Source organism: Aedes albopictus, chromosome 1 (genome assembly GCF_035046485.1).
Source record: "Aedes albopictus strain Foshan chromosome 1, AalbF5, whole genome shotgun sequence".
NCBI classification, from domain to species: Eukaryota; Metazoa; Arthropoda; class Insecta; order Diptera; family Culicidae; genus Aedes; species Aedes albopictus.
This window is the reverse complement of record NC_085136.1, coordinates 72749603-72776562: the sequence shown is the minus strand read 5'-3', so window position 1 is coordinate 72776562 and position 26960 is coordinate 72749603. Positions and strand designations below refer to the sequence as shown.

Sequence of the window (26960 nt, the reverse complement as noted above, 5' to 3'; positions counted from 1 at the left end):
CATTGCCAGATGTTGACGTCCGAGACGATCTCGACGTCATCCTTTCATATAACGAGTACGACAACGATTTTTGTGCCAAGTTAGCTCTTTCGCCAGTTATTACCAGTCGTATTTTTTCTTATCTTCGTTTGAAGATAATTCCGCTCCATGGGCTCCAGCTGACTAAAAATGTCCCTATATTATAGTGGTTTTGAGTAACCTTTGTTTATCCTGTGGCAACACGTCCCATGCGCCATATGAGCTCAAAATGCACACATTAACCACTAGAAATTCTCATTTCCGGACAAAACTTTTCACTTTTTCAACCAAGCTTCCGTATCCTTCAATCCGTCAGTTTTTTTTCCGAGTCACCCCTTGACACGCCCTTGCAATTCTACGCCGAGAGTAACCCACCGCACAGTCGAAAAGAAAGCCCAAGGTCCACTTTAATTCCGTTTCCCAGCACATGAAAACCAGCAACGGGCGCGACTGTACAAAAACTTCTTCCCATCCAGAGCCGAGCCAATGTCCCGTTCGATTTCAATAAAGTGCTGGCTGCTGATTCTGCTCTGGCATTGCCTTGCCGTTCGTTCGGTCGTTCGTTTGTTCTGTCGTCCCGTCATCCAACTATTCTCACCCTTCTTCGCCTCCCTTTCCCACTCTCTTCGAGCCTAGAACGAACGCTGCTGCTGTTCTGGTGCCGTGTAGCAAGCAGGTCGTTCATTCTCGTTCGTTCGGTCGGTCGCTCTCGACTCTCACGAGATTACGACGGCGGCAACGTCGAGGACTGTGACTAGTGACTGTCACGACTTCTGCCGACGACCGTATCAATCGCCGCGTGCGCTCTCGTTTTTCGGGCACTGCCTGCCTGCCTGCCTTTCGCCTGTTCTGGCGTTCCGAGTTTGATTACCAAGAAACAAATATACAATTTATATACATATATTTTATATTCATACGTATTCAGCGAACGGAGAGACTCTTTGCCTGTTTGCTTTTTTTCCTACACTGCTTCTGCCGCTGCTGCTTCATGAAAATCCAAATATGGCCGACGTTGATTTTCTTAAAGGCGAACTGGCGACGGGCGATGAATGATTTTTTATCCGAATTTTTTGAATGTTGATTTTTTTTGTTGGATTGTGCGTTAATTGTAGCACTTTTTATAATGTAAATAACTAGAAAAATATATAATTACCAACACTATCACAAATCATCGTTCACATGGGGACCTCGGGGCAGCCGATTTTCACAGTAATTTAATATTTTCCGTATATCTTCTTCGGGTCGCACACACCACCATACGAGTCCGTCACTGGAACGGGCCGCACTGTACCGATATCGGGATCTGATGGCCAACTGGTCACTTCCGGTACCATTCCGGACCCGAAAAACCGACTTCACCGTTCTTCACGCGGATATTTTCCAGCCTGCGGTGGAAATTATTTCCGTTTCTCACTAAATCAAAAATTCCAATATGGCGACACACCACCAACCAGAGGCCAATATAATGAATTGTACAAAATACAACACACAACACACAAGTAGTACACTCTACACGGCGGAGCACCACGGGCGAAAATGTATAAGAGGATGAAACACACAAGAGTGGAATAATAAAAGTGGAGAAGCGAAAAAATATACAACCAGAGGCGCGCGACAAACGACTACACGAAGGGATTATATTGTAGGTATAGTTCACAAGAACGTTCGCCCTCTCTCAGTCGAACAAAACGAACACCACGAGCGGAACCGACCCGACGAGAATAAGCGCTCACCGACGACTATATGGGTGAGTGCGCGCATCCACACACGGAGCCCCGTCGTCATCCTAAAAACATTAGCAACTCCAATGAACGGGAAAACACAAACGCATGAACGAAAATGAGAAAGAGCTCACCATACGGACACGGGCCAGCTAGAAGAAGGGAAAGAATTATTAACAACCTCGCGCGCGTACGCAAACATTAAAATATACGACGACGGGGCCCATACAAAAGTTCGGAATTCGGAAGATAAAGAAACACATCAAAGAGAACGACACACAACAGAGTGCCTTCGATTGAACCAGCCTGGAGCTGCGAGAGAGCCGCTCTCGCAATCATTCACCGCGCGGAGAAGAACGAGGCAGCAGCCAGCAGCGTGCGAGAACCGGTTCCGAGACCGAAGAAACCTACCAAGCACAAGAGGAAGAAGCCACACTAGCAACAACCGTCCAAAACGAAACACACAGAAAAAAAAATGGCAAATCAAATTTACATTCCGTCGCGGACTGTCTGTTATCAGTCATGCACTCACCGACCGACCGCGCCGTGCATGGGCGCGAGAGAGACAGAGAGCGAGAACGAATCCGAGTCTCTGGATCTGCTGCGGCTCGCTCTCAATTTTCACCGATTCCCTTTTGTGCGATCGTTCGCCGTGTCGTGCCTGGCATACCTCTGCTCATCATCCGTCTATCGGGCCCATTGAGCGACCACGATGAGGATGTCGTCATCGCCGTCGGGTGGAAACCGGATCGGATCAGATCAGCGTGCTGTGCGCGCAGCAGCACGCGAGCAGTACTGCCGCCGCCGACTGTTTCGGACCATATGATCGGTGCGCTTGTGTGCGTGTGCGAACGGACACGGCGGAGCGGTGGTGGTGCTTTATCAGTGCCACAGCAGCGGAGCGTTTGTTTACACTCTCTCAGCGCGTCCGCCCGTAGCGGTGTACCCCGCTTGACTGCGACGGGGACTGATAATATGGTTATTTTACACGGGAAAAGGAAACATGTTTTTTGCCTTTTCGGTAGGCCAGCGTTTACTGAAAGGCTACATGTTCACTGAACAGTTTGGAGGGGAATGCTCTTATCGTGAAGTAATTTCCACCATGATTCCTCTCCGTGCTTGAGTTTTTTCGAATTCATCTGATACGTGACTACAAAGCAAAACAAAAACCATCACGACCTTAAGTTTGCGATGATATCCATCATAAACTGACGTTTTGTGCTTCATTGTTCCTGAAAAGCAGAACAGCTAGGCGAAAAAAAAGAATTTCAAACCAGAACGCTGAATGCAGCTTCGTGAATCAGAGATGAGTACGCTTGTTCGCGAATAAAGAAGTGCTGAAATGATTATTTATGCAATTCAGTATCATAATTTATGTTTTATATTACTCATTTCGGTATCTGGTAACTGAAATGAGTTGCATAATAAAAAATAGTTGCAAAATGTTCATTTTGCAGCTCATTTCAGTTGCATTATGAACATTATGCAACCCAAATGAGTTGTATAAGAAAGAAGTCATTGCATAAACTTTTGTATGTTACTCGTTGCAAAACTCGATTTTTTAGCATTCTTCGTATTTATCCAACTTGGCAAGCCTCGTTGAATAAATGTACCGATTAGTGCTGAAAAAATCAACCTTTTGCAACTCGTTACATTACAGTAGACGTTCGGTCGGTGCAAACGGTTAAACTGCAATGCTTTTTAACTGCATGTCCAGCAAATGCAACAAATTTGCAGTAATCGAACCGCTATTTCGGTGCCCCATGTTAGTCCAAATGAACAGTGGAATGAACTTTGCGTTCATTGAACGTCAATTGATGGGTTGTTGACGCCTATCTGACGTTGCAGTTATCGAATTTTGTTCGCTAACTGAAACGTAAACATGTTGCAGTTATCGAACGTCTACCGTAATAATTATTTTAAACGCACGAGAAAGACACCATCATCGCTAGGTGGATCAATACGGGTTATTTGAATTGTTCTCTCTCTTGGCTTCGGGATCCCTCTCTCTTCTGAATCGAACCTGCACAGATGAAACCCCACAAGCTGAACGATGAGAGGCGGGCGCGGAGGCGACGTGCGGCGGGGTAAACTCTCATCGCCTGCTGCGCTCGTAACACACTGTGCTTGTGCATGGTGGTTATAAATAGACTGCGGCTTGTAATGAAAACATTTTAGAATTAAATCACGCGAGAGTGAGAGCGCCGAGCGCCGGCAGCGGCGGTCGCCCAGTTTATGACTCCGTCTCGCTCTCGCTCTTGAGAAGCCGCGGAGAAACAACAACCGAACCGAAAAGCAAGTACTAGTAGGTACTAGAGCGAAGGACTGAAGTGGATTCGGATGCGACCCGCAAGGGACTTGGTTTGACTTGGAATGCAGCATCAGAAACATCTTGACGCCCTGCTCTCACACACAGACAGGCCACTGTGTGACTCTCCTCGATTGTAGCAGGAGCATCAGGAAGCGAAATGTGAAAAGGAGTAACGACGAGCGAAAAAAGCAAAAAAAAAACGAGGCAAAGATTGATGACGAACCGGCGCGAGCGAGCGCGGGTGCGACCTTGATGTCCCTGATCGTCAAGGTGGGGTTCGGATTATGAGGTTATGGTTCGTTACTCGATTGCGGCGCGGTGTCACGTTCGGATTGTTCCGTGGGGACTTCCGGAAAGTGAAACAGAGAAAGGTTGATGGAGAATTCACCTAGCAGTGGCAATGTTTTTAGCTTTCAGTACCAAAGGGAAGGAATGTAAGAGCGACAATCGTATTTTTAACATAAATAAAATTGAACGAGCTCACCAATCGATAATCGATTTCTGGCATTGGACCAAATAATTGATGGGATGTTGGGACACATTATAAAAATATCTAAAACGGAATGAGCGAGCGTCATGCACCGCTCGAAGCTAGAAGTGTCGTCGATACAGTAGGATAATTCTCAAGTAAAATTGCTTGAAGAATCGAATAAAATGGTTTGAGCCACGATATTTCTCAACTGAGGTATTGCCCATACCACTCCGAATTCATATGTATTGTTGATTGGAGAGAAAGGTGATCGGTAATGTAGAAACATAAGTAAGTCAAACAGTTCGGAGAATCGAATACAGTAGACGTTCGGTAACTGCAACATGTTTACGTTTCACTTAGTGAACAAAATTCGATGACTGCAACGTCAGATAGACGTCAACAACCCATCAATTGACGTTAAATGAACGCAAAATTCATTCGACTGTTCATTTGGGCTAACTTGGCGCACCGTTTTGGCGGTTAGCGGTGCGATAACTGCAAATTTGTTGCACTTACCGGACTTGCAGTTAAAAAGCATTGCAGTTAAACCGTTTGCACCGACCGAACGTCTGCTGTACTTAACTTGGTGCACCGCAAGGCTCTCAGATCTAAGAATTGCCTATTTAACTGCAAGTTCGGTAAGTGCAACAAATTTGCAGTTATCGCACCCCGACGAAATGTCAGAACGGTGCGCCATGTTAGCCCAAATGAACAGTTGGATGAAATTCACCGTGAATCCGATTACTGTCACGCCTGATAGCGTCAACAAACCATCAACTGACGTTAAATGAACGTGAATTATTCACGTTCATTTAACGTCAGTTGATGGTTTGTTGACGCTATCAGGCGTGACAGTAATCGGATTTTCGTTAGCTAAGTGAAACGTAAACATGTTGCAGTTATCGAACGTCTACTGTATTTAGTTCGTTTTACCTTACCCCACCCTTTTCCATATTTTTTGATGACAGTTCTTTATTTTTCTATTACAATAAACGTTCGATAACAGCAACATGTCTAATTGTTCACGATTTATGTAAAAACTATTCAGCACGACCGGCTTAAAGTTGAGCTGTCAAAAGAAATGAAGTCGAAAAGAACAGTTTCCGCCACAAAACTTCGAGTATGACTCACTTGAAGTCATATAACCAACAGCATATTCGTTAACAGCACATTACATGTCCCGTTTGCTAAATTTCCGTCCTGGCAACGCCATATAAATTCCCTTAGCTCGTAGGAAGCACGATTAACGTCATCGTCGTCTTCCTCCTTCCTTATCGCTGCCTTACTCCCCACCAAGTGCCACTTGCTCTTTCGGTCGGACCAGTGACACAAACAAGGCGACAGTGATGAAGGTAGGCGATATTGTAGGTAGATAGGCTCCTCAGGCTCGGACGGAATGTTGTTAACAAGCCGCATCGTTGCGAAGAATAAAAAGAAAACCCCAAACCCAAGACTGATGATAACGGGAGCGCAAACAAAGATGGCGTCCGTTGGTCGTCTTCGTCCAGTCTACCACCACACTTCCATCGCCTCCTCGGATTGGATGGTTGCAATTGCGAATTGCGACTTGCGAGCGACCAGCGACCGCAAACAGTATAGTTTCTTCATTATTTATAATCGTTTCTTCGGTTGTTTACTGGTTGCTCGCCCCGAGAGTTTGATTCAATTACGAAATCGGCGGTTCTTTACTGTAGTAGTGGTTGAGCGGTTAGATGGTGCCTTTTTTCGCCGTCGCCGCCACACCACCCGTTTCAGAATGCGTTGTGCAGCGCTGATTAGCACCCTTCTGTCATAAGAGCCAAGAGCTGAGAAAATCAGCAATGCAACACTGTAATGTAGGGTAGAATGGGGAATGGATATGGTGGCGATATGATCGTTTCAAGCTCGAGCTTTAACCGAGCTGGCTCGGATTCGGTTTAGAAAAAAAGACATACGTAACATCTGCTACTGAAACTGGAACGAAGTAGGGTTCTGATCTAATTCCCGTCATACCAAGCAGCGACCAATAATGAACGTGTTTATTCTTGCAGCCTATCTTTTTGTTGAAACCTTGCAGCCTACATCTTTTTGTTAAAACCTAATGAGTCATTGGCAAAAATAAGTTGGAATATCTTTAATTATTCGCTATTTTCCATCTGATATGACGGGAATTAGCGCATATGACGAAATGAATTTCTACCCTATCCGCATATTACAAGGTTTTACAGATTTAACTCCATAAAACTGTCGCTATCTTGAGTTTTGAGTCAGCATTTTGGATTTAAGGCCGCCATCTTGCATATTCTGCCTAAAATTCCATAGTAAAACCGCCATTTTGGACCGCCATCTTGCATTTCGAACTGTCATTGCACGGTTTCATAGCACAGACACCATCTTTAATTTTGATCCGTCATTTTGGATTTTGAGCCGCCATCTTGAATATTCTGGTCGCCATTTTTTAACTTCGGACATCTTCCCGCCCCATGCAGCATGGTTTTGAAGCCTAAAACTCCTCGAAACAGCCACCATCTTGAATTGATGGCCGCCATCTCGAACTGTGAGCGGCTACTTTGGCTTTTGGGTCGCCATCTCTTAATTTTGTGTCGACATCGTGGATTTTTTCCAAAATTCGTTAACCATACTGAAGGTTACAAAATGCGGCGCAATTTTATGTTTCGATGGAGAAGCTCCTGGAAAAAAAAATGTTCTGGAAGAAGTTGCTGATGCTGAAGCAATCACTGGAAGAATTTCTTACGGATTCTTTGTAGGAATAGCTGAAAGAATACATAAGAAAATTTAAGAAGTAATGCTTGGTGGTGTTCCTGAAGGTTCACTGATAGGACTTCCTGAATCATTGGAGTAATTCCTAAAAAAATGGATTTTGTAAGAATCCATGGGGATATTTCTGGAAGAATTTGTAGGAATTCCTGGAAATATTATTGAAGGAACTCCTGAAATTTCTTCAAGAATCCTTAGATAAATTCTTGAATGATTTTTTTGACGATTTTCTGATGAAATCCTTGGAGGGATTCCCAGAGAAAAATCCTGGTGGAATTCGTGCAGAAATCCATCTCATTTCCAAACGAATTCTGGGATCGATTCGGGAACAAACTCTTGCAAGAATTCCTAAAGGATTCATTGGGAGTATTAGCCGGAAAAAAACGCAGATGAATTCCTGATAAAATCGTTGTAGGAATTCCTGAAGGCACCCTTGGAAAAAAAAAACTCTGGAAGTATTCTTTGAAGGAATTCCTGAAAGAAACCTTGCAGGAATTACCTACGAAATCTTTGGGGAGCGTTTTAAGTATGAATCTTCGACGGGAATTCTTCCTGAAGAAATCTTTGGAGGACTTTCTGGAGCAATCCTTGAAGAAATGTCTGAAGAAATCCTTGCACGAATTGTTCATAGAACTGAAGCCATAATTTCTGAAGGCGTAACTCCAGCAGGGGGGAGGGGACTCTTCAAGAAACACTTAATAGATTGCCAGGAGGATCATCTACCAGTGAGAGTTCAAGCAGAAACCGTAGAGGAAGCTCCAGCTGCGTGTCAATAGAGCTTTATCATGGTTTTATCAAACCTTTTAAGTTTAATACACTCCAAGGAAACGGTAATAACAACAGCTGTAGGCTAAGACAAAACTTAAATTGTTACTTGGGTTCATGCAGAAGTTTCGGACTTGGAAGATTCCACTGATTTAGTAACAATTTCAAGACCAATTATAAAGAAATGACCTCAATAAATCCCAGATTATTTTATTTTGGTTTTATGATGGTTCTATTGGCCTGCTTGAATCTAATACACACAAAAGAGATGCCATAAAAATCTCATAAAGTTTTCTTCGAAGGCTATGAAAGCTCTTTCCTTTGAAGCTTTGGGTTTCTTCCCTTTTGTGGTTCTCTCGAGCAGCTTTGGATATGAATTCCTTCTGTAACATAGAAGGTTTCTATTTAAAAAATAGAGACGAACTTCTTTATGAGCACTTCCACAGTTATTATCTGACAGCTTCCTATGCCAATGATCATTTTGCATGGCAGGCACAACGATCCTTTTAACCTTCCCAACATGCTTGAAAGGCACACCACGATGGCGCAGTGCACGTTCAGGGAGCCTATCTGGGTCATATTGACCCCAACACCCTACTAGGGTTAAGCTTCATAGGTTTAAAAATCTTTCTAAAGTTTTCGTGTTTACCGATTTTTGAACGGCTCTCCGGTACTCGAATTTTCAAATTATCTCAGGCTAAACATTTCAATAGGCCCTATCTGCGATTGAGAGGCTCTCTTTGTTCACTTTCTCTTTCAATTATTGCAATGTAATGGCACACTATTCAACTATTTTTGCAGTACAAATCAAAAGACGATTGTTTGACCATCGTTCAATACAGGCAGACATTCATAATACAAACAAACAGCTGAGATATTAACGAAAGAGAGAGAAACCAAAGAGAGCCTCTCTTCTGCAGATAGGACCTTCAGACATGTTTGGTCTGATCTATTACAGATACAGGTTAGATTCTCATTTTGAAATTTCACGAACGTTTCACAAGGGTTTCGACTGAGTTCCAGGGGGGCATTTCAGAGGAGTTTCAATCTGTTTAAGGTGGCTTCAGACAGTTTCGGACGGACTTACGGGAATTTCAGGGGGTTTCAAGGCGTTCCAGAGTTTGCGGTGTCAGGGAGTTCGAGAGATGTTTCCGGAGGTTTACGGGAAAGTCTAGAGGCGGATACAAAGATTCTTCGGATTGTCGGGGGGGGGGGGGGGGTCTTTCAGAGGGGTTTCGAGCCGTTTTAGAGGAGGTCAGGCATTCTGATGCTTTTTGGGATGCTTTCCAGGAGGTTTCAAGACGATTCAGGTGGCTTCTGTGGGGTTTTCAGGACTTTCAGTGGGCTTCCAAGTAGACTTTAAGGGGGTTTCAAGAAGGGGTGTCAAGGCGTTTCAAAATATGTTAGGGTGTTTCAGGTGGTTGCAGGGAACTTTAAGAAGGTTTCTGGAGATTTAAGGATGCTTTCAACGCGGTTTCAGGGATGTTTCAGAAGGGTTCCAATGCGTTCCAAGACGTTTCAGAAGGTTTGAGCGATTTTCTGAGAAGTTGCATGGGATTATGTGGTGCTGTCCAGGAAGTTCGCAACATTTAATAAAAATCAATAGAACTTTGAGTCGTTAATTATTATCCGTATTCACCGTGATTCAAGCACTTCGGACCAGTTGTGTGTGGGCTCAATCAGTTGAGATTTATCATGGTTTTGATAACTTGCGTCATGTAGAAGTTCCATAATATGTTTCTGGTTTGGAAACGAATTCAAGAGTGGTAATTTTAGAAACCTCAGCACAATGCCATTAAACCTAAATAAACTTATTTTGGTTTTACGAAGGTTCTAACGATCTACTTGAATCTCTTAGATACGATAAAAGCTACTTTAATGATGAGCCTTCTCCAAAAGCCTCGAAAGTTCCACCCTTGAAAGTGTTGGATTTTTTCTGTGTGTTGAAAACTGTCATCTAATCCGAAAGAGAGATGGAATTGTGACCAAAGGGAGTGTTCATGGTGAGGACTCGGATTCGTTTTGGCTTTCAATCCCTCAGAATTTCAACCTATTCTGTTGCTTCGTAGGTTAATGCGCTGGTCTAGCGAAAACGAAGTCGTTGGTTCAAATTCCACCACCAGAATGCGAATTCTACTTAGAAGGAAATTATGAGTTTGGCTGAATCAGATGGTTCAGAAGGCATTCTGCAGAATCTTTAGAAGTCTTCCTCCGAAAACTTCGGAAGGAATCCACCACTACAGTAGCTACTGTAGACTTCTGCCGTATGCTCCTTTCAAAAGGCTTCTTGCAAAAACTTCGGAAAAGCCTCACCTATCAGTTGCTGAAAATGTCTCATGGAAATATTGAATGATATCCAGCAGTAGAATGTTGGACTTTCAAGAGAAACCTATTAAGACTTTTTCTGAGAAATATTCGGAAGGATTACAGTCATCCTCCAAAATTTTCAGAAGTCTCCCTTCGAAAGCTTCGATAGAAGTAGCTTCCAAAGACTTGCATCAGAAGATCTTTTTACAAGTTTTCGTTCGAAAACTTGGGAAGGCCTCACAAATCAGTGGCTACCTTCCTTACTGCTTTCTCAAGTTGTTTACAAAGCTTCTTGGCCAGTGGCTTCGCGAGGATATATAAACGAGCTGTCAGTGTCGAGAAGCCGATGGGTATAGTTGTGTTACTCCTTAATTTTTGAATCCATGTTTAAGAAAATAAAGTTTTGTCTTCCCAAATCTTAAGGTCAGCAGTGGAGGAGAACGCGTCTCTGTAGCCGATCTACTGAAGTGGGTTATATAAGGTTATTCAAATGATGGATTCCGAGCAATGATGTAAAGTCCATTTAATCTTCACGATGTTCTGAGGGCCTTCATAAAAACATTATATTTTATGGTTGTTTTGCGGCCCTCTTTAAATCTGTTTGTCCTCAAAAGGTTACTAGGTTATTATTTTGCTAGTTAGATCACATCCCATTCCCGTGAGGGCAACCTTCCAGGGTTTGCATCGAAAGTCGACTAACCTCAATTTGGAACTGCGAACATTTAGGTAATGGCGCACTATTGCACACGTCGACAAAGTCCAAACTCGGCGGCGGCGGCGTCTGACGGCGATAGTAGTCCAACACAAAGAGGAAAACTAGGCTAGGTTAGCGATTTCCAATCCTATCCATCAACCAGTAGTAGGGTATACCATCGACGATGACAACGACGACGGTTGGTCGGTCGGTACCCGATGATGTTTGAGAGAAAGAGATGAATCAGCTTTCTACTCTTGGGTATGAGCTAGTCCCCCCTCCACCGGAGGTCCCCCTGCCTAGCCCCGATTCGTTGGGGAATGTTCGATTCGAACCTACGACGATGGCCGGCCATGATGCTACACATTTTTGCATTCGATTTCGTAACAGAGATTTCCTACCACCCACCAACACCAGCGCTGACTGTGCGCGTGCTTCAATTCTCGCTTAGATTTTCGGAAGGACGTATCGGGCAGGGAGAGTCTGGTTCCTCAATAACTGAGGTCCAGTTGGAATTTCTGGGAATCATTTCCTAATATGCTAGTTGGGGTTCCACAGTAATTTAAATACACTCTCGCTTATCGTTAGGCCCTTTTCAAAAGTGATGCGAGAATTCATTAATTCGGTGACAAACCTTTAGCTTGAAATTTGTTCCACATTAGAGGTGTTGTTCCATCGTATTAGGGTTGCCAAATCAAGGCTTTACATCGCAGAGGTTAGGTAAAAGATGGTTTCCCAAGCGTGCTTCGCTTCTGACTGGAACCGGAAGAATCGATGGCACAACGACTCGACGACGACTAGTCTAAAGGCGGAAGTGAAGTGTACCCCGTGTCTAGGTCTAGGACGGACGGGAAGCGGCAGCTCGGAAGCTCGAGGAGAGAGCGCTCGCCGTTCGGTAGATACGTTTTGTACATATATAAAAACGGTGCAAAGTGGAAGACAGATTGAGGCTCTTCTATATCTTTCTGGGTACACCACCTCCGCCTCCACCCAGCACCAGCTTTTCCTGTCGCTTCTTCTCCACCTCGCTGCTCATGCCATGGAGGTTTTTGTTGGTCTTGTTTCATACGCTGATGATGGCCGCGTCCGCGTCGAGTCGAACCAGCAAAATTATATACATTTTAACAGCAGCAGCAGTACCACCAGTCAGTGTTTGCTGCTCCGTGCTACACTTTAATACCCCTCGGCGGCGCAGTCAGCAGCAGTCAGGGTAGTGTACACACTCAGAAAACGTCAGTCAGTAAGTTAGCCAGCCGGCCCTGCCCTACTGCACCTCACTCTCGCTCACTCGACTACTGAACGCACTCTCGCAAATAGCGTGTATTTATTTTTATATAGCCATGAATAAGTGGCACAAAAACGGCGAAAAAAAAGAAATTCAGACAATTAATTTTCAAACTCGGTACACTCATCCATTCGGACTCGCCGTCCGTGAGCGAACACTTCTATCGAAGTTGTCAATGCCGACCCCAATTGAAGAAGTCCAATAAAATTACTACACGTTGTACCTTTGCAAAACAGTTTTTTTATGGAAACTATACAAAAATGATAAAACTACAATACAACTTATAGTTATGTACCATATGATTGTGAATCAGCATTTTCAGTTTAAAATTTGTTTGAGAATCTCCAAGAACTTTCTTGAGTGTGAGTCAAAAGATCTACAAACGTAATCAATCTGGAACTGGAACGCCTTGAAGCTCTTTTGGAATACATAGTCTGAAACGCCCAGAACATGCTTTGAACGTGAGACGTGAGAGCCTGTAAAGTGTGCTAAACCCATCTGAAACGTTTTTGACTGTATCTGAAACCTCGTTGAACCTCTCGTAATATTCACCTGAGAGCCTGTGAAGTCCCCTTCTGAAACCTCCCTTAAACCTTCTGAAACACCTTGAAACGTCTCTGAAACCTTCCTGAAACCTCCATGACGCTCACCTGAGAGTGAGAGCCTTTGAAGCCCCCTGAAACCACTCTGAAATCACCTGTAATACGCCGAAACTCCAACAAACAATTTTGCCGTACAAGAGTAGAACAAATCACAGCAAACTTTAACTAAGCTAGTTCTGTTTCTTGGTACGCCTTTAAAACTCCCCTCAAACCCACGTGTAGCTCATCAGAGAGCCAGTGAAAGTCCCTAAAACTTTTCTGAAACGCCCTGATCCGCATTGATACAGTAGGAAACGCCTTTGAAACCATCCGAAACCCCGTGAAGCACACCTGATAGCATGCCTCCTAAAACACATCTTAAACCTTCTAAAACGCCCTGAAACGCCACTGAACCCCATTTGAAGCCAATGAAGCCCCCTAACAACCTTCAGATATCTCCTCAAATGTCCTGAAATGCCTTGGGTGCTATTTGAGCGTTGAGCAGATCAACTACCAAGCGAGCTTCTAAAATACGGTGGAGAAGCACACGTGAGACCACCACACTTGGTCATTACCAAGATTAAGGAGGAGGAAGTATTACTGGAGGAATGGATGGAAGGTATAGTGTGTCCCATCTACAAAAAGGGAGACAAGTTGGATTGCGGGAACTACCGTGCGATCACACTACTGAGCGCTGCCTACAAGATACTCTCTCAAATTTTATGCCGCCGTCTATCACCGATTGCAAGAGAGTTCGTGGGGCAATATCAGGCTGGATTTATGGGTGAACGCGCTACAACGGACCAGATGTTCGCCATCCGCCAGGTGTTGCAGAAATGCCGCGAATACAACGTGCCCACACATCACTTGTTAATCGATTGCAAATCGGCGAATGATACAATCGATCGAGAAAAGCTATGGCAGATTATGCACGAATACGGATTCCCGGATAAACTGGTACGAAACGATTGATCAAGGCGAAGATGGATCGAGTGATGTGCGTAGTTCGAGTATCAGGGACACTCTCGAGTCCCTTCGAATCTCGCAGAGGGTTACGGCAAGGTGATGGTCTTTCGAGCTTGTTGTTCAACATTGCATTAGAGGGTGTAATAAGGAGATTAGACAGGTAGTCATCTATGGGCACGAAACATGGACCCTACGTGCAGAGGACCAACGCGCCCTTGGAGTTTTCGAACGGAAGGTGTTGCCATCTACGGCGGAGTGCAGATGGAAGACGGGGCTTGGAGAAGGCAAATGAATCACGAACTGTATGACCTGCTGAGAGAACCAATCATCGACACCGCGAAAATTGGAGGCTACGATGGGTGGGTCACGTCATCAGGATGTCGGATAGCAACCCAACTAAAATGGTTCTCGAGAGTCATCCGACCGGTACAAGAAGACGTGGTGTGCAGCGAGCTAGGTGGGTCGACCAAATGGAGGACGACTTGCGGACCCTACGCAGAGTGCGGAACTGGAGACAAACAGCCATGGACCGGCAATCGGTAAGGTAAGTAAGGTATAATAAGCCCAGTGAATTGGGCAAACGAGTACAAAATTTTGTAAAAAAATACCTATGATCTCAGAGATAAACAAATCATTCGTTTATTGAGTTTGGTAATACAGGTCGGATTCGATTATCCGGAGTCAGGTTCTGATGGTTCTCAAACATATATCTGGGGAACGAAATGCTCTATAAAACTGAAATTTTGACATTTTCTCAAGCCAACTTTAATTAGTGTTCAGTCAAAATTGCAGCTTTTTACATCATTTCGTTTGCGAGATAATGTAAAGCGCCAGAACCCGACTCCGGATAATCGAGTCCGACCTGTAGAACGATTCAATCTTATCGTTTAACTGTAAGTTGATACAAAACATATATCAACATGACATAAATCGAACACTGGGCAAAATGACACACGCGATCCTAAGTAGAAAGTGTCAGTGAAGCATGAAGCTGACAAAGCGTAGTGCTAATCTTGCACGACGTTAAAACGATCAAATGTTAGCGTTTAACTATCAGATGACACAAATCCAAACATAAACCAAACTTTTCTCGACTACGATTCGTTTGAAACTCCTACCCCTACGGCTCAGCTCATCCAGCGACCCCCCGTGTCGATCGTCGCGAATCTCACGGTACGGCACTGTACTGTGTACGTTAAGGACTGCTCGAAACCTGCCGAAAAGCCTTAGAAACAGCTAGGCAAAGCAACGAAAACAAGCATCGTAAAAAAAGTCCATTTTCCATGGTAGCAGGCTGTGCGTGTTGCGGTCAGGTCACTGCCGCTACCGCGCAGTCCGCGTGAGGGCATTGAGCATCGAAAAAACCGGTTCCATGCGCTCCCCGCGCGTTTCCGGACCCCTCGTTCATTCGTTCGTTCATTTTATTAGTGAGTTGTTCGTCACCGCGACTGACTGCGCTGTGCTGATTCGAACCTTTTTTTTTATTTGCCTTCTTTCAATTTCAACATTATCATCATCATCATCACTGTGCGATCGCTTCATTCTTCGCACATTTTTAATCATGTGTAATGAAATATGCTCCGATAAATAGGTGTGTGCAGCGCAAAACGAGGAAAATATCAGCGCGATGCTTGGCGCGATGTGACGGTGTTATAACAACAACAACAACAACAACACTACCAGAGCAGAGGTACTGGTAGCGTAGCGCGAGGGGCTACCCGATCGCTTTCTAATGGAGAGCGAAATCAGTGCCACCAAACAAAGCACAAATGAAGACGCCTCCTTCCTATCATCGCTAGCTAGGCAGGGAGAAATTAGCAATCGTAGCAGCTCGATGGGCCTTTTCATTTGACGTCTTAAATCAGCTGATTGTTCGGGCGTTTGACAGTTCTTCTATGACGATGACACGTTCTTGTTAGCAGCTGTTGTTCAAGCTTTGTAAACAAATGCATGCACGGATCTGTCACATGAAAAGGCCTATTGCGCGAAGAATGAGTTCAATGAACATCAGCCGATGATTGAGGAGACGGCAGGGCTAAACTTATCGCTTTTGATCGTGCAAATGTCAAAAAGAGGCACAGAAAGAAGTTTTCCATTTTATGTTCACGTGATATGTTTTTGTTGATCAGTTCAGCGGTTTTGTGCCATTCTGACAGTTGGTAGTCTTCGGAGCTACTTCCAGTGAACTTATCAGAATGAAAAATACGCGGACTCGAACACACAAGTATGGCGCCCAAAGGCTGAATGATTCATAGTACTGACTGACCGTGATCAGTTGATGAAATATAATCATGTGATGAAAAGCGATAAGTGTATCCCATTTACAGTGTATAGCAATTGTTTTCTTTGTCTCGTGCGTGTACCACACAGATGACGACATCCGGCGACGCGACAGACGAAAGACAATCCTGAAGAAGGCAGAGTGCGCAATAAGAAGTAGTAGCGATCCAATATTAGCGCCTGCAGGTTTCAGCGACAAATTGAGGGGTGAGTCGGTGCGAGAAAATGTTCGCAAAACAAAAACAAAAATTGCGACGTACCTACATACACGACAAATGCAAAATAATCACACGGCGTCGTATGGTCATGCGTTTGATTAGACTGCTATAAATGACAGTTGGAATGAACAATGTGAGAGACGATTCGTTATATAAACGTCAACCATAACAACAAGAAGATGGTCTTCTCATGCTTCGAGTTTAGACACTGAGGAGATATTTGAAGTGTCAGCAAAGGTGCACGTAAAATTCTTCTTTAATGGCATTGAGTCAACATTGGGAAATTTATCGATGTTAGTCACAGCCTTGACAAATAAACGATAACTTTGCAATTTCGACTAATTGGACCCTCTCGAAACGGTCAACAAACTAGGAAAAATGTAAATCATAGAGCAAATTTTACCAGCTTATCAGTTCAAGCAGCAACGCTACTGATAACGACATAGTACACAGCTGTTTACGCTAGATCATATTTCAACTTTCATTCCGCCAGCCCACAGTGGTCCAGATTTGAAAATATTTGGCGAAAATAGTCAAACCGTACACTTAGAAAAAACACCGACTTCGGCAATGTTTTACCGAAATCTCAACCGTTAAGTATGTTTTACAGGAAACATTCGATAAAGTTAGCAACTTTTACCGAACTTCGTTAGAGTTCGACAGTTAAACGATAATATTTTACCGAAAAATGGTTATTTTTTACAGACTTTCGTTAAAAACTTGTTACCGAACGCTCATCAGTTGAGATTCCGGTAAAAATTACCGAACGTGACTAGCTGTGCACTGATCTGTCGCAGAGTTCCTGATTTCCACTTTGCATCTTCACTCACAGTGGAAACCACTCAGCAAAGAATGGTTGTGTGCTTGCTTGTTAGCGACGACAGTAAACATCGGCGAACGATCGGAGTAAGCCACAATCGGAAAGTATTCACCTCCCTCATTCGCATCGCAAGTGATCAACCGGCGATGCGATTCGTGAGTGACCATTCTTCGCAATTTACCATTATTCGTTCATTCGCATCCGATCCCAACTCCGAACGAACAGCAACGAGTAACAATGCGAAGCGAACAGCGCATCGCATCACAATGGTGATGACGTTGCGCGTTCGTTCCGGACAGCCTGTTGGCTGCATCTTTCCCGACTCGCTTCAGCAGCAATAAGAATGAATATGAATGGAAAGAGGCGAACATATGGTTTATTGGAACATTGCTGTTTAGACCAGAATCTCCCATTTATGGTATATTATAATGTCTATCGTTTTCTTGGCGAAATTCTAACAAAGCCATTGATTTTCATACATTTTCACTTCCAAAGATATAATCATGATGTTAATGTTTTGGAACCTTTGAGCAGTTGGAGCCTTTCTTAACCAACTCTGTATACTTAAAAGAGAATTTGAGCGAAAAATCCCTACGGGGAGGGAAAAGCATCGACTTTTTTGACATTTTGAGGAAACAGCATGAAAATTTACTGGGCCAAGGACTTTCAATGCCAATTTTGATAGAATTTTATTATTTTTCCACAAACATTATGGTATTTTCAATAGGTAGAAAGTACTGTAACTGAGTCTTCAGTTAACCTTGTGGTAAAGGCTACGGATCGCCAATCCGGAGACGGTGGGTTCAATTCCGCGTTGGTCGGAAACTTTTCTCGACTTCCAGGGCTTAGTGTATCATTGTCCTTGCCTCACAATATACAAATTCATGCAATGGCAGGCAAAGGAAACCCTTCAATTAATAACTGTGGAAGTGTTCAAAAGAACACTAAGTTGAAGATAAGGCAGGCCAAGTTCCAGTAGGGACGTAGAGGCGCAAAGAAGAAGAAGGAGAAGAAGAACAGTGCTGGATACAAAATGAATGTTTTTGAAATTCTGTAAAAGCAAATCAAAGTTCTTGACTTTACAAATAAAAGTCTGATGTCAGGGTAGGTAAATGTCGAAAAAAAAGTCATTGGTTTTTTTCGCTGCCCCTGGTAAGAAACGTTCATCGACGACATCGTTATTTTTCCCAAACGAATTAGTTCTATTAAAGGTTTAGTTTATGCTCAAGAACGGCAATTTGAAAATTGTAGAACTAAAAAAGTCATGACATTTTTTTCTTCGTAACATTTCCGTGACATTTTCCAACCCTGTCTGATAAACATAATCCAATGAAAGACATTTTCATAAATTGAGTTTCCGTCAACATTTCTAATAGCGGAACCACTGTACAGCAGTTGGATTTGCACTGAGAGAGTGCCATTTTAATGAATTTATTCTACTCGTGACATGACCGAACCGCAAGTTTGCGTCTCGTCGAGACTCGCGTCGCGTCGGTTGGAAAGCAATGATATCTAAATGTGTCGTAATTATCGAGTAACGGCGACCGGCGACGGCCACTAGCTCGCCGGGCCGGACAACCGATCTGACGACGAAGACGACGACGGGCATTCAATCGATTCACATAACAAGACGTTTGGTTTGAGAGAGCGAAGAGGGTGACACCTTGATGGCGCGGCGCGTCTGAAAAGGGTCGAAAGTATGAAACAGGGTGTGCAATAGGGCGATGTTTGCGCGAGTATTCGAAGTAAGGAATTTATTCCACGAGTATCTTTTCAAAGGGACCTATGTACCAATGAAAAATTCTCATCTTTCTTTGAACTAGATTTCGTTCAGAACTGAGCCCCATCGTCAGGAAGGAAACCCTTCAATTGTTACATGCGCCCTTTTCAAAAATCAGACGAGAGTTAATTTCAATATGGCTGCTGCAAGCAGCAGCAACAGCAATTGCCTAACCTTCGAGTGTCGGTCGGTCGACTCTCTTCGCCTCGACGAATGTACCGGCCTCAACTTGAATGGAAAATTTTAGCATTTGGTCGGTCGTCCAGCTGAGAATCGACCTCGCCACGTACGTAGCCGTGTGGAGCAACTGATACTGAATCTGAATCCGATTCCGAACTGAACGGACTGGGACTAGGAGCGAAAAACAAATAAACTTTTTCCTACTTGCGCCCTCTTGCGCGCCTATGAATTGCTATGAATGCGCAACGATGACGATGGTGATGACGATGATGTCGTTTACTGGTTGTTTTTCGCTTTTCCTCCTCTTTGTACGTGTGCAACACTTACTTACACGAACGGCGATTCAATGTTCGCATTTTTTTAATTATAAATGAAAAGCGGAAGCAAGGAAAAATATCTGAATGTAAGGTGTCGTGGTGCGAAACCCTCGAAACTAACATAAGTAGGAGAGGTTGGGGTACTGACTCTCTGGCTACTGACCGACCAGAGCTGCGTAATATCAGTCATGTCAGTTGACTACCAACGACACTATCGCTGTAGGCCGATCACTATCAAAACGATAATGACAGGCTTGACATTTCCCCGCACTCTTGATTATTATCATTGCAACTCATCTGATATTTTGGTGATTTTCTCCAAAACTTGAACTTTCCAATGCCTGATATGCAATACCAGTTATTTTGTACTACATTTTCAAATATTGTTCTAGCGGAATTCTAAATCAAACTTAAGGATAACCCATCTGTGATATTCACACACCATCACAGTCAGCCCGCAGTTCTGATGGAAAAAGAAATGTGTCAGTGACTGTCGTGGATCGCAATCGCCCAATTGAAATCAGCGATTTTTTGCCTACACTTGATGGTGACAGTGCACAACTCTGGTTTCGACTGGGTGACAAACGAAACTGTACAGTGAAAATCCACAGTACTGTTATGCTAACTTTTTGGAATGAACAAACGATCTGACCTCTGCCTTAAGTTGCGTTGACAATTAATCGATAAGATGATCGATTATATCGATTAGCTGTTAAACGATACAAGCAAGACTTCATATCGTTTAGCACATACAAAAAATCGAGACAGTGCTAAAGGCAAACGAACTGAACTCTGCTGAACAACAATTGAACGATAAGATTTATGATCGATCTTATCGTTCAGCTGTCAAACGAAGTAAAATAGACAAACAAGAAACTAGACGTCAAATATTTCAATACAATAACTGAAAATCGACCTTTATTGTGACGAGCAGAGACGTTCGCAAAAAGCTTGTTGGCAAATGTTTGACTTTTTGAAAGTGCCAATTGGCAGAAAAAAACACACGGTTCTTATCGTTTCGTTTAGTTGTCAGTCATTGCTGGGGTGGTACACAAATTATGTCACGCAAAAATCGACCTTTTTCAACCCCCTCCCCCCTATGTCACAGTTTTTGTATGGGACCTCAATATTTTTTGTAAGGGTCGTCACGTTCTGCAAAACCCCCCTCCCCCCTAAAAGCGTGACGTAATTTGTGTATGACCCCAACTTCTCAGACATATGTAGATCCAACACGAAGGTAAATAAGACAGATGAAATCTTTGAAAACGGTAAAAAAAACATTTGTTAAATCTCGCGAAACATTTGAAAACGACCAATTTACATATTGCTAACAAACTCTGGCAGAACGTGTTACAAGTTTTATTTTTGTGTTACGTGTTCTTTTTCAACCTGTTACTATTTCCCTATGCCTATGTGAAATACACATTTTTAGTGCTCTAGAGTAATAGAGCATCTTGAGATAACATCTGCCTCTTATTGTCTTATTGATGGCCTACATTCAGGTCGATTCGGGCACTGATATTGACTAGAAGACTTTCCTAACAGAGACATCAAAGTGTAGACGTCTCATATTAAAGTTTGATTCAAGACGCCCCTTAGGATTAGATATTCCTAGACAAAACTCAAGCTATGAAAGCAACTAATGCTGCGAACAAAAAGGGAACCTGCCAGAGAAAATACGATTACAGGATTGACTGATGGACCAATAACATTAAGGAAACCTCGCCATCCTGTGATTCAGAAATTGGTATCCACTGTGTTGTGTATCCTAATTTATTACGCATTTGTAAGGTTCCACTAGAACTTGTTATATTCTAATACAGTGGGGACCCGATTTTGTCAGCCCCCGATTTTGTCTACCCCCGATTTAGTCTACCCCCGATTTAGTCAGCTTTTTGACCCGATTTTGTCAGCCTTTTTTGAAGTAAAAAAATAAATTTGTATTTCATTTAGAATATCAATTTTATAATTATTATCATGCAGTTGATGTCTTTAGGCGTCATAGAAAAATTACGAAATGTACAAAACTCGTGTAATTTTTGAAAACGGCCAAACTTGTTTTGCAAATTAACACATTGAGGCAATTTTAGCACCCACGCCAATGTTTTGAACCAATATTGTTTAAAATTGCTAAAAGATTCCAGCTCTCTCTATTCTTGGTGTAACGTTCCAACTGGTACACAGCCTGCTCCTCAGCTTAAGTATTTTATGAGAACTTTTACAATTTTTAGCTGAGATCCCCCACAGCCAATGTTTATTTTGCATTTGTACATATATCGAGTGGTAGTCATGAAGATATTTTGTACACAAGGTAGTTAAGTAAATGTCGATTGTGAAATGGATTCTGAGCTAACTGGGAATAAAACTTCTCACCTTCAGCATGGTTTTGGAGATTGCACGTGCACTTACCACATCGGCTATATGGGCTTGAAGACTATTCTTCTGAATATCTTCAGGAACAGAACAAACAATAAACGCTGCCTGTTGTTGTGATTACAAGTCAATCCATTTACTTCTTTCCAGCATCTCTGGGATTCCTCTAGGTTTACTTGTTTGGATTGATCCAGATAGACTAACATTTGGCGCAACAACTATTTCGAATTTTTGCTTCTCCCTTCCTTCTGAGCACATGGCCCATTTTTCATGTAATCTCTGACCAGTAACAGATAGAGCAGACTCCCCTCTATCTGATAGCGGGATATGTTTGCATAAATAAATTGAAATACACCTAGACGGAGTGGAAGAAGTTGAGACATGCAATGGTTGTTTCGCCCTTTTTTACATGTTGGTCTAGATTTATTATGAGATTTGTATTGTAGATTCCCTTCAAAAATTGCTGTCAAAATTGTATTCATTAGAAATTCTTAGAAATTCTTAGAAATTTTTTTCATCAAAAAATTCTTGCTGCGATTCCTTCAAGAGCTTTTGCGTGGTTTCTTGTAACAATTTTTGCTGGTATTTCTCCAAGAATTCCGCCGGAAGTTTTTAAAGGAATTCTTCCGGGAATTTTTTAACAATTCATTAAGGTGTGTCTCTTTAAGATTTTTTCAGGCATTCCTCCTGTGATTTCTCCAGATGTTTTCTTGAGACTTGTTCTGGAACTCCTGCTAGGATTCCTCCAAAAGTTTTGCTTGTATTCTAACAGCATTTTTTTTTCAAAAATTTTCTACATTAACTCCTCCTACAGTTATGTATCTAGGGGTATCTCCAAGGATTTCTCCAAGAATTCCTCCTTCATTTGCTACGTGGATTTATTCAGGGATTTTCCTAGAGATTCTTTCAAGACATCCTGCTGGCATTTCTCCATTCATATCTGTTTGGATAGTCCAGACACTTCTGCTGGAGTTCCTCCAAGAAATTTTCTGGATATGTCTATAAGAACCTTTTCAGATATTTCCCTACGAATTGTTCATGCATTCTCCGATGATACCCCCAGGTTGACGAACTCCTGTTGAGATTCCTTCAGAAATTCTTCACTAGTGATGTATTGTATTCAGAGTATTCTGTAGATACTTCTAAAATAATTCCTATATGAATTACTGCGTGCATTAGTCCATGAATAAATCTACGGAAGGCACAAATTTTCCAAATGGAAGATAACGTGCCCCTGGAGCCAACCTAGTGATGAATAAATCTAGCGAATTTCCTAGGTATTTTTTCAAGAATTCCTCTTAGGGTTCCTTCAGGGATCCTTCTAAGAATTTGGTAAAATGTTCCTCTATTAATGCTTTCAGTTATTACTCTTACAAGAATTCCTCTAGAGTTTTCACTATGATTCCTCTATTAGATTTCCCAATTGGGCAATTGGCCCTCTATGGATTTCCCGGAGGTCCCGCTTGAGATTTTTCCTGGGTTACCTCTTGGTATTTCTTTACGAAAATCCCTTGGAATTGCTTCTGAAATTCCTTTTGAAAATTATGTTGGAAATTCTTCTGCAATTCATTTCTGATATGGTTTGTCCTTAAACTGCTCCTGATATTTCCCCAGTACTTTTTTGCAGGAATTCCTCCATGGATTTCTCAAGGAGATTTCTTCAAAGATTGTAATGATTTTTCAGAAAATGCTAAAGAAATACCTCTAGAGATTTCTACGGAGATTGCAGTAAGGATTCTTTCAGAAACTACTTAAGGTATTTATCCGGAGCTCCTGTAAAGGTTTTTGCAGAAACTACTGACGGGATCCCTTCCGGAATGTCTTGAGGGTAACGTTTCGTATATGCTCGGGTAGTTTCTATAAAAATTTCCCCGAACATTTCTTCAAAGATTTCAAAGAGCCTAATCTTTGGAAATTAAAGTGAAAAGGCAGCGGAAACGTAGCCATTTCGGACAGTTTGAATGTCCATACTTGTCAATCAGATGTTGGTTCATTTTCATTCGTTGACAGCTAAAGTTAGATGTTATGATTTAAACTGCGCTAACCAGTGTCAACTGTCTTCTATAGACCACAATTGCTATAAGCTAGGAGAAGGCTGTGTTCCAGTAGGGATGTTATGACAAGAAGGAAGAGAAATTTAAGATTTAATAGTTCTGCTTTAAAAAAGCACTGAATGTTAACTTTGCCAAATACCATTCATTTATGAGCTTTTAACACCTTTCCGATTTTTTTTACCACAAAAGGTTCGTTCAAATATTACGTAACGCAAAATTTGGCAATTTTATACCCTTTCCGCTATCCCTCCACCGCGTAACTATTTTTGAAAGAGAAATTTTAAAATTTTGTATGAAGCGTAACACAGTGCTGGACCCCCCTCCCCTCATTGGCGTTACGTAATACTTGAACGAACCCAAAGCAGACCCTCCACACCTATCTCCGTCTCTGACGTGCTCAGAACAACTTTTCATGAATAAAATAATGATTTAAAAAAATGTCCCGATTTTGTCAGGTACCCGATTTTGTCAGCCCAAAATACTACCAGGGGCTGACAAAATCGGGTCCTTACTGTATATATTTGTAGTGCTTCATTATATTTTCGTAATAAATGCCTCGGTGTTTTGTCAAGTTCTGTTCTTATGACACTTCACTTCAATGAGCACGGATATTAACGCATCAACGCCTTGTCATTTCCTACCTTTCAAATGGTGTAACAAGTGTGAACAATACGTACCTAAAACGAGAAAAAAAGAGAAAAGACATGATTAGTAACATACCATCAAAGAATAAAAATAGAAAGAGTGTTCTCTCTTGTCTTTTTCTATGTCAACGTCAAGCGACAAGACAAGTGGCGCTCTCTAAGCGTTTTAAGGTGGGAGCTCTATGTAACAGTGTTCGTGATTTGTCATAAGAGAAGATGGTGTGCGTATGTTTTGGTATCCGCATACAATCAGTAACGCACACTACCGCATGAAGGTTGAACTTTTATCCACAGATAGCGCTGCGGTAGTGTCCCCCCGAGCATCAGCGGAGTGGGCTTTCTTGATGAACTGGGTACATTACGGATCAGGGTATCTTATCTACACTGATCAGTGTCAGTGCGGACAGTCAGTGGACGAACAGACGTAGAAATATCGATGACTCGTAAAACAAACCTTTGGGTGATTCAAAACATCAAGTTTTCTGTGAATTTTATACACTCTTCACTGAAGTCAAGATTTCTAAAACTCACGGACGGAAATTCACACAGAAAATGGTAATTTTTTTTCCATAAAATCCGTAACGTTTCTCATCTATGCATACTCGTGACATTTTATGATGCATCTCCGATGTATTGCAAGCATCATTACTAAAAAGAAATGATCATTTTTATCATTTTCCAGGATTTTTCAAATAAATAGTAGTGTATGCGTGGACTATTCTAAACTATCGTCTTTGGACTTTCGACTGTTTCTGGACCCACATTTGAAGATAGTCTAAGTCCTAAGTTTTTTGATAAAAATGCTGATCAGAGCTTGAGGGTATGCCTCTCTCACAAGCCAAAACCAAACCTTTGAGGAGTAACGTAACAAAAAGGCATCAATCGATAGCGTAAAGTCTCCCTCACAGTAGTGAAAACGCCATCTTTGAAACGTCGAAAGCAGTTGTTGGGGAAAAAGAACGCAAACATATCTAATATGAATTCCCAGGGGCCTTCAACTATGTATACGCGGCGGCGACAGCACAAAAAGAAGAACACTAGTTCTTTCCATCAGCAGTAGCAGCTGAAGCCAGCGCACCGAGAAGGGAAATTTAGGTCAACCTCGGTATCACATCCATCCATCAATCTCCATCTATCGTTTCGCCCATCGTCTGGCTCAAAAGTTTGGTATACAGCGAGTTCCGAGTGTCTCTAGATCAAATTAACATTGCAAGCATTGAAAACAAAACCAAAAAGAAAGGTATTAGGTTTTATGACGGTAGTCAAAACCTTTACAAGACTAATTGGCTATCAAAATGTTACGCAAAATACGCAAGACTATTTAGCAAGACCAGGCTGAGGGGGCCGGTCCAGGAACTTTTTGCAATGAAAATTTCTTTGGCTTCCTTCGGCACAGAGTATCTTCATGTCTGCCACACGATATACCCATGCAAAAGGGTCACTGGCAGAGAAGGCTCTCAATGGATACCTGTGGATTGGAAGTGCTCATATAACACTAAGCTAAGGGGCTGTTCATAAACCACGTAGACCAAATTTTGGCTATCTCAGACCCCCCCTCCCCCCTAGTAGACTTTCGTCCATACAAAAATTTTGAAATTTGTATGAAGCGTAGACTTTGGCCAGACCCCCCCTCCCCCCAAAAAGTCTACGTGGTTTATGAATGGTCCCTAAGAAGTAGACTGCGTCCCTATTGGAATGTTACACCTAGAAGAAGAAGAGAAAGAAGTGCAAGTAACATTTTAGGTTAAATAGAGTCAAGAAGATTTTTAACTATCATAAATCCAAAATATAATCATTTCGGTTTTATTACGGTACTTAGAGCCTCCTTAAAACTAATCGGTCTTGAATTTGTTGCTTGCGCATTTTTTGACGAGTCTCTAAGAAAGAAACTTGAAAGTCTCTAGAAACATTTTAATTATTTTTTCTTTGCGGATATCAAGATAAAAAATGGGTTTAAAAACGAACTTAAAACCGCGATAAAACCAAGATTTTTTCTTGAGAGTGGCATTAGATATGAGAAAGTAATAATTGAGACTACATTTCATATGTATCTCTATCTTGGAGTTGAACCCAGTACAATGTAACTCTATGTCCCAGCGATTTGAATTACCACCTTTTCCCTTTCAACAATTCTGTCCTGCAAGCGGTGAGTAACTGTCTCGGGATAGGCAGGCACCCACCCGGTGGTGACTTATTTCCTTTTCATTCGACTCTTCATTTACGTAATGGAAAATTCCATAAAATTAGATAATTATTCCTACTCGCTACACATTCACAAGCGGCTCGATCTTCTCGAGCTGCATTGCATGAGGGTGGTAGCGGGCTGCGTTGGCCATGAGGGACAACGAAACGCTGTGGAAGAAAGCTGCTGGCCCGGCCTTAGGAGAAGGAGAACAGTCGTGAGCAACCGACGAGTA

The 26960-nt window shown here is 42.4% G+C and overlaps 1 protein-coding gene across 2 annotated transcripts in view; it reads right to left on the bottom strand.

Annotated features, from left to right (window-relative positions):
- The window catches only part of LOC109422130 (serine/threonine-protein kinase tousled-like 2), an 84172-nt gene that overhangs the window by 39438 nt on the left and 17774 nt on the right, over positions 1-26960 (bottom strand). The window contains exon 1 of one of the 2 annotated variants that reach the window (XM_019696767.3): positions 1172-2131. The exons of the other annotated variant lie outside the window; for it this stretch is intronic. The gene's annotated coding sequence lies outside the window, so the exon portion shown is untranslated. Of the gene's footprint in view, positions 1-1171; positions 2132-26960 lie in introns of those variants that run through there. 2 annotated transcript variants of the gene reach the window in all.